Here is a 15,817-nt window from a genome sequence, read left to right as displayed (position 1 = left end):
CTCAGTGAAATTCTTCAGCAGTATAAATTCCTTTGAAGTCAGGTCGATATGCCAATGTTGAATCAAATTTTGTGAACTTCAAAGCTCACTCTGTTGTGGAAGATATCCTGGTGAGGCTAGATATTGCAAAAAGAAATGAGACTATGACTTGAACATTTTAACTAACTTGGTTTCTAAAGTAGTATTTCACATTTCTTATTCTGTGAATATTCATCTTTTTCAAATACTTAAAATATTTAATACTACAGTACTATTATTACCATATTCCAAAATTTTACTTTATTTTTATTTTATACCATAGAAGTCTGATGAACTTACTTTAGATTGGAATTTTACTTTACTTTTATGCTACATGAAGGAGTTTGAAGAAGAGACAAGAATTTAGTAGTTTAGAAGCTTCATGAAGACTTCAACTGTTTGTCCTTGAGTAAAGTGCATTCAAAAATTAATTTTAAAAATTTATGTTGCAAAGTTTTTATAAGAATGTATAACTGTGTGTATAAATGCTTAATATTCAGTTAGTAGTAAATTTAAAGCATTTGAGTAAAGTTGGTTTCCTTTTTTCCCCTCTTGAAACACTAAAAATTTTCAGGACCATGAATTTTCAGATTAAAGTGTTTAATCACTCAAAGTGGTGAATATATGGGCAATATCTCCCATTGTTAGAATGAGATCCTGCTATATTAAAATACTACCATATAGAGCCTTCTTCAAACAAATCAAAAGCAATTACAAAAAAGTGACATTAAGCCTTACAATACCACTTGAAAGCAAACACTTCTTATTTAATTAAATGACCAGATCCATTCTTTATCAAATAGGCCTTAAGAGTCAATTCTGCACTGGGGACTATTTTCATAAAAACAAACAAACAAACAAACAAAAACGAAACAGCCTTCCTGTGCTGGTTAGCTATGGCAAATGTGAAGATCCTGAATCCTAAGACCAAGGTGGCCCAAGCTCAGGTGATCAACATCAGTGTGGCCTGGGGGCTCAGGATTTGCTGACGACCAGCTTGGGTCCTAAGGGCACCATGAAGATGCTTATTTCTGGTATCAGAGACATCAAATTTACTAAATATGGTAATGTTCTGGTTCACAAAATGCAAATTCAACACCTAATAGCTGCCTTATAAGGTAATGTAGCAACAGCTTAGGATGACATAGCTGGTGATGACCCCACTTCCAATGACCTAATCATTGACCAGCTGCTGAAACAGGCTCTCTACATTTCTGTAGGTCTTTATCCCAGAATAATAATGGAAGGATTTGAAGTTGCAAAGGAAATGGTTCTTCGGTTTTTGGAGCAAGTCAAAGTAAGCAAAGAAATGGACAGGGAAACACTTACAAGATGTAGCTAGAACATCTCATACTAAAGTGCACGCTGACCTTGATGTCTTAACGGAGGCTCTACTGGACTTCAGTTTCACCATTACACAACATAAGGAACCCATTGACCTCTTTGTGGTTGAGTTCATGGAGATGAAACATAATTTTGAAACTGATAGAAGCTTAATCAGAGGTCATGTTTTGGACCATGGGGCATGGCATCCTGATGTGGAAAAAAAAAAGACGTAAATACCCTTTCATGCTGTATCATTAGAATACGAAAAAAATGGAAGTAAATTGTGGCTTTATTTTACAAGAGTGCACAAGAGAGAGAGAAATGTGTAAATACTAAAAGATAACTCACTGAAGATAGAATTAAAAATAATAAGACTGAAAAAGTCTGTGGTATTTCAGATAAAAAATTTGTTATTAATCAAAAGGGAATTGACTGCATTTCTTTAGATACTCTTAAAAAGAGGGCCTAGTAGCTCTGTGTAGAATTAAAAGAAGAAATAGGGAAAGTCTGACCTTTGCTTGCAATGGAATATCTCTAAATTCTGTTGAGGGCCTAAATACTGATTGTTTGGGACATGTAGGAATTGTCTATGAGTATACATTACGAGAAGAGATATTCACCTTTATTGAGAAGTGTAACAATCCTCATTCTGTCATTTTATTGGTCAAGGGACCAAATAAGCACACATTCACTCACATCAAAGATGCAGTAAGAGATTGATTAAATATAAGCCCAATGTAAAGGGCAGGGCCCAACTTGGAGTTCAAGCATTTGCTGATTCATTGCTCATTATTCCTAAGGTTCTTGCTCAGAACACCGGTTGTAACCTTCAGGAAACACTAGTTAAAGTTCAAGCAGAACATTCAGAATCAGGTCAACTTGTGGGTGTGGACTTGACCACAAGCGAGCCAATGGTACCGGCAGAAGCAGGCATATGTGATAACTATTGTGTGAAGAAACCGTTCCTTCACTCCTGCGCTGTGATTGCCAGCAACATTCTCCTGGTTGAGGAGATTATATGAGGTGGAATTCAAGCTTCCCTTGTATCTTTCGAATCATGAAGACTACAGAGTGATCCTAGGAATAAAGCCATGCAATTTTTGTCCAAGCTTCATAGGATTTTCAAAGGAATTTTCTTTTCTCAGAATTTTCTTTTCTCTTATGTAAAAAAGAGAGGACACTGACACTCAAATTCTAAAGTTCTGAAATTATAATTACAGAATTTTTTTGATTGCACTGCCGTGTCCGCACATTAAGCAGTCCATTTTTACCCAATGCACTGGATAATTTGCTTTAGCTTCAGTGATATAAAAGTGCCATATTAGATAAGTATATGTTATCTACCTGTTAGTAAATGTTCCTTGAAAAACATAAATAGATAGATAAATAAACATAAGTCCTTGTGGAGCTTATGTTTTATCATATTTATATGTGTAAATATATGTTACATATATGAATTATGTATTTCAAAATTAAATATAAGTATAAATATAAAATCATTTTATTTATTATAATTTATTTAAACTAACATATATAACAGTAGGAATTCTTATAGAAGACAAAAACATAGACGAGATTAGGTGTTTCAGCAGTGGAAGGAGTCCCATGAATGTAGGTTGAATTCTACACAAAGCTGAAAGAGCAAGGCTGGGCGGGGGGTATATCTGAAGCAGAGGGAGTGATGCTAAGAAGGATCTAAGGCAGGAAGAGGTCACTTCAAGTGTTGGATCAGCAGGGTTTGCTGGAAGCAAGGAAGAGACTAATAGGATATGAGAAGGTGGGGCTAATTCTGTAGGACCAATAAAGCTAGTTCAGAATTTTTAATTATCCTGTGAGTGAATTAGCAAGAGCCATGAGTGGGATCTGTGGAGAATTGTTTTGGTTCATATTTTGAAAGGACAGCTCTGACTGCAGTGTTAAGAATAGAATAAACAGCAGAAGTACAGGGATGGAGCAGGACAGTGGTGAGAAGCCTACTATAGTTATCAGAGGAAAAGGTGAAAGGGGTTCCTATGGGAGTGCCCCCAGTGTAGGAGGGGGAAAGTGGTCAGGTGCAGATCACACTCTTAAAGTGGAATCAACAGGGTTTCCTGAGAGGGTTATACATGACATGTAAGATGAAGTGAGGAGTCACAGATGACTTGTCAATTTTTCTTTCTTCCATGGTGACATGGACTAAGTATGCTTAAAAGACAAACATCCTGGGACACACCCGGGTAGCTCAGTCAGTTGAGTGGCTGACTCTCTCTCTCTCTTTTTTTTAATGTTTATTTAATTTAGACGGAGGAGGGGCAGACACAGAGAGAGGGGGACAGAAGATCAAAAGAAGGCTCTCAGCCCATGCAGGGCTCCAACTCATAAACTGTGAGATCACCACCTAAGCTGATGTCTGCCTTAACTGACTGAGCCCTTAGCATCTGACATCCCCAAATGTCTGACTCTTGATATGAGCTCAAGTCCTGATCTCTCAGTGGGATCAAGCCCCACCCCCTTCCCCAACAGTGCACTTGGGATTCTCTTTCTGCCATCACAAATCTCATAATTTGGTCTGGGATCAAATTGCATTTCTGGGATCATAGAGTGTGAGTTAACCTACAATAAGACGCTTAGGGGGACCAATATTTTCAGATATAACTTGGCACAAAGCATAGTTTCTAATACCTCAAATTGAATGAAACCCTGCCAAGCAAATTCAAAGAAAATATTATCCCCCAAGTTTTTAGTCTTAATAGCTGGTTTTTAATAAAATGGGTAGGTTTTAGGGAAAGAATTAAATGTACTGGAAAAAAATAAATTGCCAGAACAGTGGAGCTTTAATTATTTAGGTAATTAAAATTATCTTTAGAAAGGTATTGTATGGAATGAGTAAAATAAAATATCAAAAACAATTACTTTTAGAAGCAGTTAACACTAAAACCAGAATCTTACAAATTATTCAAAGTAATTTAGTTTATAGTGGGTGAAGTAGTGGTTAAATTGTTTTTGCAGCTAAAAAGATTTTGGTTAAAACAGTTGGCTATTTTTAGCTGCCTTCCCTTCTCAACAAATGAGATGATAATAATCACCTTATAGAATTGCTATATGATGTATGCAAATAGTTTCAATAAAATTGCTTGTAATTATGTGTAAAATATATACAAATTACTTAGCATGGTATTTAAATATCTAGAATGTAGGCACCCCCATAGCCAGTTTTCTTTTTCCTTATAAAATTAAATTCTCATTTTCTTTTGGAAGAGAACCTCCTTGCCATTGAATAGGATCTCTTGAGACTATGGTACAGAATGGTGTCAATTAGGGCTACTAAACTGCTAAAACAGACATAAACACAAAAATATGAATACTTCCTCTATATAGAAATGTATTTGTCATTTACATATGAGTTAAGGATAGGTGTCACAGGATGGTGGGAAGCTGACGGGGATTTGGAGATTTATGATATTTCTCATCTGATGACTTTACCAACACCTAAGGCCAGTTGGCCGTCTGTGTTGAGTCAGCAGAGGGGTAAATAGAGCATGGAGGAATTTGTCTGCTGCTTAAGAGACTAGGGCTTTTAGGGGTGCCTGGGTGGCTCAGTCAGTTAAACATCCAACTCTTGATTTCAGTTCAGGTCATGATTTTGCAGTTTGTGGGTTCAAGACCCATGTCAGACTGCCTGCTGACAGTTCAGAGCCTACTTGAGATTCTCCCTCTCCCTCACACACACACACATTCTCTCTCAAAATAAATAAATCCACTTTAAAACTTTTTTAAATATTTTATTTATTTTTGATACAGAGAGAGACAGAGCATGAGAGGGGGAGGGGCAGAAAGAGAAGGACACACAGAACTGGAAGTAGGCTCCAGGCTCTGACGTGGGGCTCGAACCCACGAACATGAGATCTGACCTGAGCTGAAGCCGGAGGCTTAACCAACTGAGCCACCAAGGTGCCCCAATAAATCCACTTTAAAAAAAGAGAGAGAGAGACTAGGGCCTTTTGTGTATAGTCCATTGACAAAAATTAGTCATATGGCCACACCTAACAGAAAAGGGAAGCTGAAAAAGTCTCCTCAGATCTAATTTTATATACTGTAAAAATGAAAAAGGAATTTTGATGGATAACTAGCCATTTTATCTAAAGTCATTGAACCACACCCAAGTCGAATGCAGCACCTGAACCAGTATTAGCCAACTATATATTATCTTCTTTTTAAATATATGTTTTTCAAGTTATTCTTAGTGATTGATCTATGAATTATAGCATACATCTCAATTTATCAAAATCTACCTCAGATTTATACATACAATTTCAGTGAGATACAATTTGCTTCAGTATATTTTCCTTCACTTCTTTTGTGTGAGTATTGTGAAATATACTACATCTATATATGTAATTACTAATCTAACGATATAGTGTTACAATCATGGATTTATTCAATTTTAGGTCTCCTGAAGGAACTAAGAGAAGAAAAAGAAAAAATATATATTTATAACTTTTTTATTACCTTCTTATTTACCATTTATGGTACTCTTAATTCTTTTCCTGTGGAGTATAGTTAATATCTGATGTCACTTTCTTACTCCCCCTTGCCCAATTTGTGCTGTTATTGTCAAAGAAGATAGGTTCTATATGCTATAGGACCAACAATTTGATTTTATAGGTATTGTTTAAGGTATTATTTTTAAAAATCAATAGAGACTAGAAAGGAGAAGAAATATGTAATCACACTGTCTTTGTTACTACAAAATTACCTTTATAGCCATCTTTATATCAATTAGAATTACTTTCTGGTGATACTTGCCGTTAGTCGGAATAACTTCCTTTAGTGTTTCTTGTAAGGCAGGTCTACCACCCATAAATTCTCTCAGTTTATTTCATTCTTCCCTTCATTTTGAGATAGTTTTGCTGTGGATAGGATTCTTGATTGGCTGCTCTTTTTTCTTTTTAAACCACTTTGAATATATTGCTCCACCACCTTCTGTCCTCTATTGTTTCTGATGAGAAACCAATGGTTAGGTATTCTCTTGCACATGATGAGTTGTTTCCTCTTGCTACTTTTACAATTTCCTCTTTGTCATTAGCTTTCAACATTTTGACTATGTTTATGTCTAGTTATGGATCTTCTGAAATTTATCCTACATAGGATTTGTTGAGCTTCATGAATGTAAAGATTAATGTTTTTAATCATATATGATGTTTTCAGCCATTATTTTTTTGAACAGTGTTTATGCTTTTTTCTCTTTCTTCTTTCCTTCTGGTACTCATGTTAGGGATATTTTGGTACTTCCAGTGAAGTAGTACCATTTATTTTCCTGTATCCTTTTTTCCTTTCAATTGTTCATTGTATATGTTTTGATCATCTATCTTCAATTTTGTTTATTCTTTTTTTTGCCAGCTCACATCTACCCTTTTAGAGAATTTTTCATTTCCACTGTAATTTCCAATTAGTCTATCATACCGAATATATCTAACAATACTAACATTTCCTAGGGGAAAAATCTTAACACTTTCTCACCTGATAATAAAATTTAATTTGAATCCAGGTTCTTTACCATTACAAATTAGGTAAGCAAAAATTAACAATAACCTGTATCATGATCTCAACTCCCATCATTTTTCAACCATCAAAAATACTGCAGTGTGGTGCAGGGGTAAATAGTGGGATAATCCTTTAGAAACAGTAGGTTGAAACGTTAAAGCTACTGCTTACATGATAAATCAGAAAACTACAAAGCCAGTTTGAAACTCAGCTCTTCAGATGGTGACAATATGTGCCTTCAGTTCTTCAAACTATTATAAAAATAGAAACCTTCATACATACTGAAACTTAATAAACCATAAATATTTACTTTTATTAATTTTCATTACTACTTAATTTTATTAAAAATTACTAGGATAAAACATTTGTGTAATAAAATTCCATAATGCAACAAATAATACATGTAATATGTGACATATTTTATGTATCATATGACATACTTAGCAAATTAAAACAAAGTGAAAACTTATATGAACTGATGGCCTAATATACCTACTCAGTTGGCAGTGTTACTCAGAAGGGTAATAATTATTATTGCAAGGCAAAATTTATCTGGGCTACTAGGAGAGATAAATGTCATAAGGTCAGTGATTCAGAGTATATGCAGAGGTCAAAAGTCATCATGGAGATGCAGCAAACATAAGGAAGGAGAGACTACAGAATTTGTCATTCTTGATGCCCTAAAGTGAGGGTCTTAGGAACAGGGGATAGAATATGACCAGATACAGCTGATATTAAACTGTGTATACCCTGAGAATGGCATTCCTCCATCAAGTTAATATTAACTTTATATTACACACTCCTGCACATTCCTCCTTTAAATGAGATAGTTTGTCAGTAATGTTGCAAAATAAGTTAAATATATATATATTTTAACTTTTTTAACATATTATTTATTTTTGAGACAGAGAGCAGAAGCAGGGGAGGGGCAGAAAGAGAGAGATAGACAGACAGACAGACAAACACAGTATCCAAAACAGCCTCCAGGCTCTGAGCTGTCATCACAGAGTTGACACGGGGCTTGAACTCACCGGACTGTGAGATCATGACCTGAGCCAATGTCAGACACTTAGCTGACTGAGCCACCCAGGCGCCCCCAAGTTAAATATATTTTAATATGCCTGTGATCTCTGGAGAAATGTTGGTGCAGTATATATGAGGGGTCAAAGACTAGGCAATGATTGAATAGAAAATAACTATAAAATAAAACTCAAGAACGAAAGTGGGACTGAAAATGACATTATGCCTATAACTTTCCCAACTGAGAGTCACTTTCATTCAAAATGATGACTTAACATTTCAGTAAAAAGTGCTTCCAATGAATGGCCACTATAAAATGTGGTTCATGGGTTCAAGTCCCACATTGGGTTTTGTACTGACAGCTCAGAGCCTGGAGCCTCCTTAAGATTCTGTGTCTTCCTCTCTTTCTGCCCCTCCCCCACTCACGCTCTGTCTGTCTCTCAAAAATAAATAAAGCTTTAACAAAAAGAAGAAAAGATAATTCCACAAAACATACTATATATTATACATTACTATTTTGGTGTATTTGAATCCACAGTTAACCTTAATGTATGAATATTTTCTATCACAAATTTGAATCCTTATAAAACTGAAAATTTCAGAATACTATTTTTTTGTTGACATTCATTCACCAAATTGTGTTTGCATAACACAGTCTTTATTTCCTCTCCTTTTTTATTCTTTAAAGAAGAAAAACGTCTGAAAATATGCCAAAGTTTCAATGCCAAAGCAAAGAAGTTTAAATGATGGAAGTTGTAGCAACTGTTCAAGTAAACATTTTATATAATTATTCCTTTGTTTAAGTCATTTACTCCAGGTAGCTCATTCTCTTTAAACAACAAAGAAAAATTTTTTGCATGTATTTGTCTCTATAGGCATGCATCTTCATAAAGAAGTTTTATTCAATAAAATATTTTGTACCTCCAAAACTTCTCTATTTTACTAGATTGTAAATCTGTGAAAGCTCAAAGCTTTTTAATCCCACGGATTGTCAATTAACTGCCTGCTGAGAGTCTGCCCTAGTAGCCAACTAAATCACCACTCTGCTCTGGTAATTGAATGGAGCTACTTGCTCCGGTTGTAAGTAACACCCTATGCCAGATAAACCGCAAAGGATTGGTTCTTAAGTTATACAAGAAAGGTTTTGCATTTCTTTTGTGGAATTGATTTTCATTATTGGCTACTGAGAGTATTATTATAAAGTGCCATTTACAATGTTTCTCAATATAATGTGGTGAATTTACCTTCCTATTCTCAGGGACCTGAAATTTGAAGTTTATGGAGCAGTTCTTGTCATTGTTCCTTAACAAAAGATTGTATTATTTGAGGAAAGAAAGCAAGCTAGTCATTGCTTTCGAATTGCTGTGTGATTAGGAAAAAACATATATTGGAAAGTGATAGGATGCATTTAAAAACAACAGCCTCTGGGGTGCCTGGGTGGCTCAGTCGGTAAAGTGTCTGACTTTGGTTCAGGTCATGATCTCTTGGTTCATGAGTTTGAGCCCTGTGTCCGGCTCTATGCTGACTGCTCTGATCCTAGAGCCTGCTTCAGATTCATGTCTCCCTCTCTCTCTGCCCCTCCTCTGCTTGCACTCTGTCTCTCTCTCTCTCAAAAATAAACATTAAAAATTTTTAAAAAGAAAAGACCAGCCTCTTCTTAAATCCGCTATTTTTGCCTTACGTGTTAGTTAAAGCAGTGTGTGTACTTCAACAAGCTGACCTGTCTGCAGACGCGGACAGCTATTGTCAGATACACACAGTATATGAGCGCTAGGCCCTTTCTTGCCAGCAGACCTATAACTCCTTAGGCATTAAGTGTGACAGCAACACCTGCTTCTGTCTTCATAATTGTCCTTTCCTTAATAATGATATTCATTTGCAGTATTGCACCGTATAACACTTTGTGCCCAGTAAAACATAGAGTTGACAAAAAAATATATAAAATGATGATGGAGTTTTGTGCTACTATAAACCATTTAATAGAGTATGAAAGTGAGGTGCGTCTCAGTTCTGATTTTTATTGCACAGATTACTTAACTCACGACATGATTTCAAAGGTTTAGAGGCAATAAACCTGACCTTGTCTTAAATGTGCAAAAGTACATAAGCAGCACATATTCATAATTATAGCCAAGGGCATAGGAGGCAAAGACACCACAACTCATCTCCATGTCTTGCTTAAATAGTTCTCTGCTAACTGATTTAGATCATACAACCAATAGAGGGGAACACAGAGACAATCCCTCAGTGTGTGGGGATTGGAAAGGGGAGGGGAAATTGAGAGAGAAAGAGAAAAAAACCGGGTGCCCTTAGCCCTTCTTGTATTCAAACTGAAAACTGAAGAACACACTCCTAAGAAGGAGTCCTTCCTATCTCGTAAGGCCAGCTAGAATTTGTATTCCCTCTGTGTGAGGCATTGTGCAAAGCAAGGAGAAAGAGTGCATTCATCCAGACAGCCAGTTACCCATTTGTAAATTAATTTAAACCAGACATTGATGTTTTCAAGATCATATGTGAACAAAGCCGAAAAATCCTTGCCCTCAAGTTGCTTATAAGATTAAGCAGAGGATGGACAGAAACCAAATTTTAAAAAGGCCTATCATGCTGAATTGAAGGGATTAGTTTATAAAGATGATGATGAACAGTCATTGTAGGCTTTCAAGCAAGGAGTCACATAATTAGATTTTCTTTAGAGAAAGATAAAATCTTGTACCTGTCTTGTAGATGATATTCATTAAACTATTTTAAAAAAGACAGTACCACAATCACATTTGTATTGCAATAAAATTATTTACTCAAAAGTGATTTGGAGAATGAATGGGAGAAGATAAAATTGGAAGGTGAGGGAGGGATTATATCCTGGAAAGAACCCAATGGCATAGCAAATTGGGGGTTTGAGAGAAATTATTGATTTGTATAGTATTAAGGAGGTATTAACAACAGGAATTAGGAACTGATAGGATCTATAAAATGGTAAGGAGGTAGGCCAGGACTATATGATGGGGGTGGGAGAAACTTGGGAATTAATGACGAGATAATTTTATACATGTTATCTCTCTCACATTGCAAATGATGTACAGATCTTTCTTGATTTACAATAGGTTATATCCTGATAAGCCCATCTGAAACTGAGAATATTGTAAGTTGAAAATGAACTTATTTATTTATTTATTTCAAACTTAAAAAAATGTTTATTTTTGAGAGAGAGAGAGAGAGAGAGAGAGAGAGAGAGAGACTGCAAGCAGTGGGGGTGGGGGCGGGTGGGCAGAGAGAGAAGGAGACAGAGAATCCAAAGCAGGCTCCAGGCTCTGAACTGTCATCACAGAGCCAGATGTGGGGCTCAATCCCACATACTGCAAGATCATGACCTGAGCCGAATTAGGATGCCCAGCCGACTAAGCCACCTGGGCACCCCCCACTTTTTTTTTTTTTTGAAAATGCATTTAATACACCTACCAAATATCAGAGCTCAGCCTAGCCTACCTTAAACATGTTTGAAACATTTATATTAGCCAATATTTGGGCAAATCATCTAACACAAACTTATTTTATAGTACAATGTTGAATGTCGTGTAACTTATTGAATATTGTACTGAAAATGAAAAATGGATTAGTTATATGGGTAATGAATGGTTGTAAGTATATCAGTTGTTTACCCTTGTCGTGGTGCCACTGCCCACCAGAGAGTATCTTACTATCTATCACTAGCTTGAGAAAAGATCTAAATTCAGAGTTTGAAGTATGGTTTCTACTGAATGCATACTGCTTTTGCGCCATCGCAAAGCTGACAAATTCTAAGTCAGACTATCGTACATCAGGAAACATCTGAAATTCTAACCACTAATTCCTGAAACAGCTATCACTTTTCATTGGCCCCTTTGCAACAGAATTAGTGAACATAATGAGCTATGCTATCTCCAATTCCTCTTTTTCCATCCTATCTTACACTATCTAATCAAACCTTCATGACATAACATTACTAAAACTATACCTATCAATGTAATTAGTGTAATGTAATTTTCAAGTGACTAAATTCAGAGGTCAAGTCTCACTCTTCATTTTGCTTGGCCGATCAGTAGCATTTAACATAGCTGTCCACTTCTTGTGTTTCAAAAATTGGCTTCCAGGGATCTATATTCCCTAGGTTTTCTCTTATCTCACTGATCTCTCTCTTTCTCATTTCCTTTATTGGTTTCTTCTCTTTCCACCTACTAAAGTTAGTGATGTTCAAGTCTCTGTTCTTTGTCCTTTTCTCACTTTATATTTACATTATTGTTACTTCATTGCGCTCATGGATTTAAGTATTATCTACATGGTACTTATTACCAATTAATATTTCCAATCCAAATTTCTTTTTGAACCCGAGACACACATTCAACTGCTTCCTCAATGTCTCTACGTGGATGTTTAACAGCCGTTTTTAATTCAAAAATTTCAAAATGTAATTCCTGCTCTTTCCCCTTCCCAACCACCCATTGCCACTTCAATCTGTTTCAATCACAACCTTCCTTCATCTCAGTTGATGTCAATGAGATTTCTCAGAGGTCCAGACCAAAACATGGAAGACATTCTTAAATCCATTCTAGTTCTCCTATCTCACAGGTCATCAGGAATCCTATCAGTTCTGCCTTCAAAATATTTCTAGAATCCTAGAATATTTCTCACCCTTTCCACTGCTACAATTGTGATAGAAAGATCTTCATCTCTCAAATACATCTTTGCAATTGCACCGTACCTGGAATCTTTGCTTTCATTCTGCCACTGTAAAATCTCCTCTTTAAAAAAAGCCAAAGCGAACCTTTATTTTTTCAATTTTTTTTATTTTTCAAAGTGAACCTTTAATAAAAGTAAGTCAGTTATGTAACTCCTCTGACAAAAATATTCAGTAGTTCGTTATTCCAAAGTCAAAACCTTACAGAGAACAAATCTCTAAAAAATATGGTGATCCTAGGAACTCTCTAACTTCATTGTCTACAATTATTTTCCACCTTGAGTAGTTTCAGCAACACATTATATTTGCTATTCTCTGAAAATATTTCTGCCTTATACACTTTGCTCTAATTGTTTCTTCCTGAAATCTTCTTCCTACAGTTACCTTCTTAGCTAGCATCTTTGCCTTGTTTATGGCTTTGCTCAAATTTTATCTTCTCAATGAGGCCCATCTTCACAACCATAAAGCAACCTGCCTGACAAGCAGAGGGGAGAAAAGGAAGACCAGGAGTGTGAGATGCCAGAAAAACTTTACAGAAAGATTTTTTTTTTTATTAGTAAAGAATTGAGTGAGAAAAACACCAGATCCTGTAAGGGTTAAATGGATCAGTTTGATTTGGTAGAAAGACCTTGTTTGTGATCTAGGCGAGAATAGTTGATTTGGATTGGCAGTGGTAAAAGCTGGAGTATTTTGGGTACTTGTCTTTTCCTGTGGGATATATAGAATCAGTTAGAATAAAACAATCTGAAATACCCCAAAATTCATAGACGAGCTTGTCTCCACCTATTCCACTCCCATTTTCTTTTTAGGAAAGGGTGGCAAAGTCATTTTTCCTTATTCATATCATGAGCTTAGTAATAGCGAGCTGATACCTGTAGAGTCTTATGCAGAGTCTTAATTTGGAAGCTGCTGTTCTTCCACCAAACTGTTGTGCTATTACTTACACTTTGCAGGAGGTTTCCCAGACTCTGCACCAAATAAGGTAATTGAAAATGACATAAGCCTGCCATCCTTTAAAAAGTATCTATTTAAATTTACATTATTTGAAATGATAACAAGGTGATATCTTTGAAGATCAAATATGTCATTTTATACATTGATAAACCAACAGAATATATTCAAAGGTGACATTTTTGAGACATGACTTCATATGTTCAAAATATAGATAGATGATCTAACTAATGTGGGAGTGACAGTTCTTTTAATAAAAGGTATAAAAAGTCAGTACCTGTACCCAGCAGGCCCCTTAGCTTTGGGTTTAGCCTGCTGTTTCTTCAAAATGAGGGACCCTCTCTAATTGCTATCCCTATGTGGACTGTTTCTCTCTGTCTCTCTCTCTCTCTGTCTCTCTGTCTCTCTCTCTCTCTCTCCTGATGTTTGTTGAAATAGTGTTCCAGAATACTCTGGAAGTATTACTTATATGTTTCTTATGGAAAAGACATATAGGAAAAGCAAACGTCACACTGCAAAAATAACCTCTCAGAGTTTATAATACAGTATCCATTCTTAATATAGTTGCAACCTCTCTTTTTAATGTAATACTCTTGAAATTTTAATTCCCAATTTTACCTACCTATTAAAAATTTAATTTTTTCCCCTACTTTCTATACCAGAGAATGCCCCAAATAAAGATGATTGATTGAGATACTCAATAACCAATGTTCACTGTGTCTTAATACATTTGGTTTTGCAAGGTCAATGATAGGGCTTAAGATTTGAAGACTTGCACTAAGTTGTGTTAAATACATCAGAAATCCAATCATTTAGCTTTTTATTTCATTAAAAGTATACCTTTAATTAATAATAGCTTAAAGTATTTAACTGCCTGCTTATTACTGAGTAAAAAGGACTAAAAAAAGGGACTGACTTTAGAACACTTTTAAAGAAATATAACCACCTGAGTACAAGTTAACAACTTCCAATTTATCAGCCATCTGGCTGCCACATCTGTTGCTGGTTGATTGCCAGTGTTCATTTGCCAGGTCTGGATTACCAGGTGGGGTAAAGAAGAACTTTCCTCAGTAGAAGGGGATCATGCTTTGGGCAAGAGTATACATGTAACAGTGCCTCTCTTCATTAGAAGCTCATAATTTATTGGTACATTTAATTATTTTCTGCTGGGAGCAATGACCTGTCCTATTGCTCTTGTTCCAGCGTGGGTAAGAAGACCAGCTTCGACCTGCACCAAGTGAATTGATATGCTATTGCTGAATTAGTTATCAATAAACAACCTTTGAGCACTGCAAACTCTTGCGCAGTGCTGTAAAAGGAGGCATTGGGTATACAGAAATAAATAAAACAGTCCCTTCATTTTGTTAGGGAAAGAGACAAGAATCAAAGTGCAAGGCAGACTGTAGAAGAAGAAGAAAAGTGGAAATGAGCTGGGCCAGAGCACTGCTTTGATATGGATTGCTTTTTAGTTAAAGACAGTAACAATTAAGGAAAGCAATTTAGTAAGACAGTGCTTTGAACATGACACAGATACAGAATTTAAAATATTAAGCGATAGTCAAGACATAGGATAAGAAGCTAAGAACCACCATAATAATCCAAGGCAAAGCTGTGCCTGACTTCCTGGAGTCTGGATGTTGGATTCTTAGCCTGTAGTTCCGCTTTTTCTTGCCATTTCTCTGCCAAATGATGACTTTCTCTATATGTTCACCTAACACTTGGCTGGACAGCTCTGCACATTTTCCCACTTACCTCAGGTTGAGGCTAGGGGCAACTACCACCTTTCTAGCATTTTCATTATGTTTTATTTCATTTTAATTTTTAAAATGCCAGTTACCAATGTTAAGATACATTTTTTTTCCCATTCTTTCTCTTGTAAGCTAAATCTTCTTTGGTAGAACTTCTCATGCTCTCTACCTAAATTCTCAATCCTAAGTAAATTCCCAACACTTGACCTGGTTTCCCTCACCCCTGTTTACCATACCTGACGTTTGCCCCAGAAAAGTTCCTCTTTCTCTACAGTCCACTCACTTGACCTTTAATTTGAACGGTTGCCTAGAATATTCAGCTTCTGATGGTCCATGGTCAACTACAGTTCCAGTATCCTAGCTAATGTTGCTCACTCTGCCTTTAAACTTTCTGATCCCCATATCTGGTTCATTTTTTGAATGCTGGTGAGCTGCCCCAGGTTTTACTCCATACTGTGTTACCATCCATGTCCTTACCATGAAAATGCCTGCTCTATGATTCTAAAAAAGGCATATAAAA

General features: G+C 36.0%; 1 pseudogene; it reads left to right on the top strand.

The window, feature by feature from the left end:
- Positions 1-914: 914 nt before the first annotated feature.
- Positions 915-2,366, top strand: LOC115299800 (annotated as a pseudogene).
- Positions 2,367-15,817: the final 13,451 nt, after the last annotated feature.

The sequence above is a fragment of the Suricata suricatta genome, chromosome 8 (genome assembly GCF_006229205.1).
Source record: "Suricata suricatta isolate VVHF042 chromosome 8, meerkat_22Aug2017_6uvM2_HiC, whole genome shotgun sequence".
NCBI classification, from domain to species: Eukaryota; Metazoa; Chordata; class Mammalia; order Carnivora; family Herpestidae; genus Suricata; species Suricata suricatta.
Note: the sequence above shows the minus strand (reverse complement) of the source record. Positions and strands in the feature narration are given on the sequence as shown.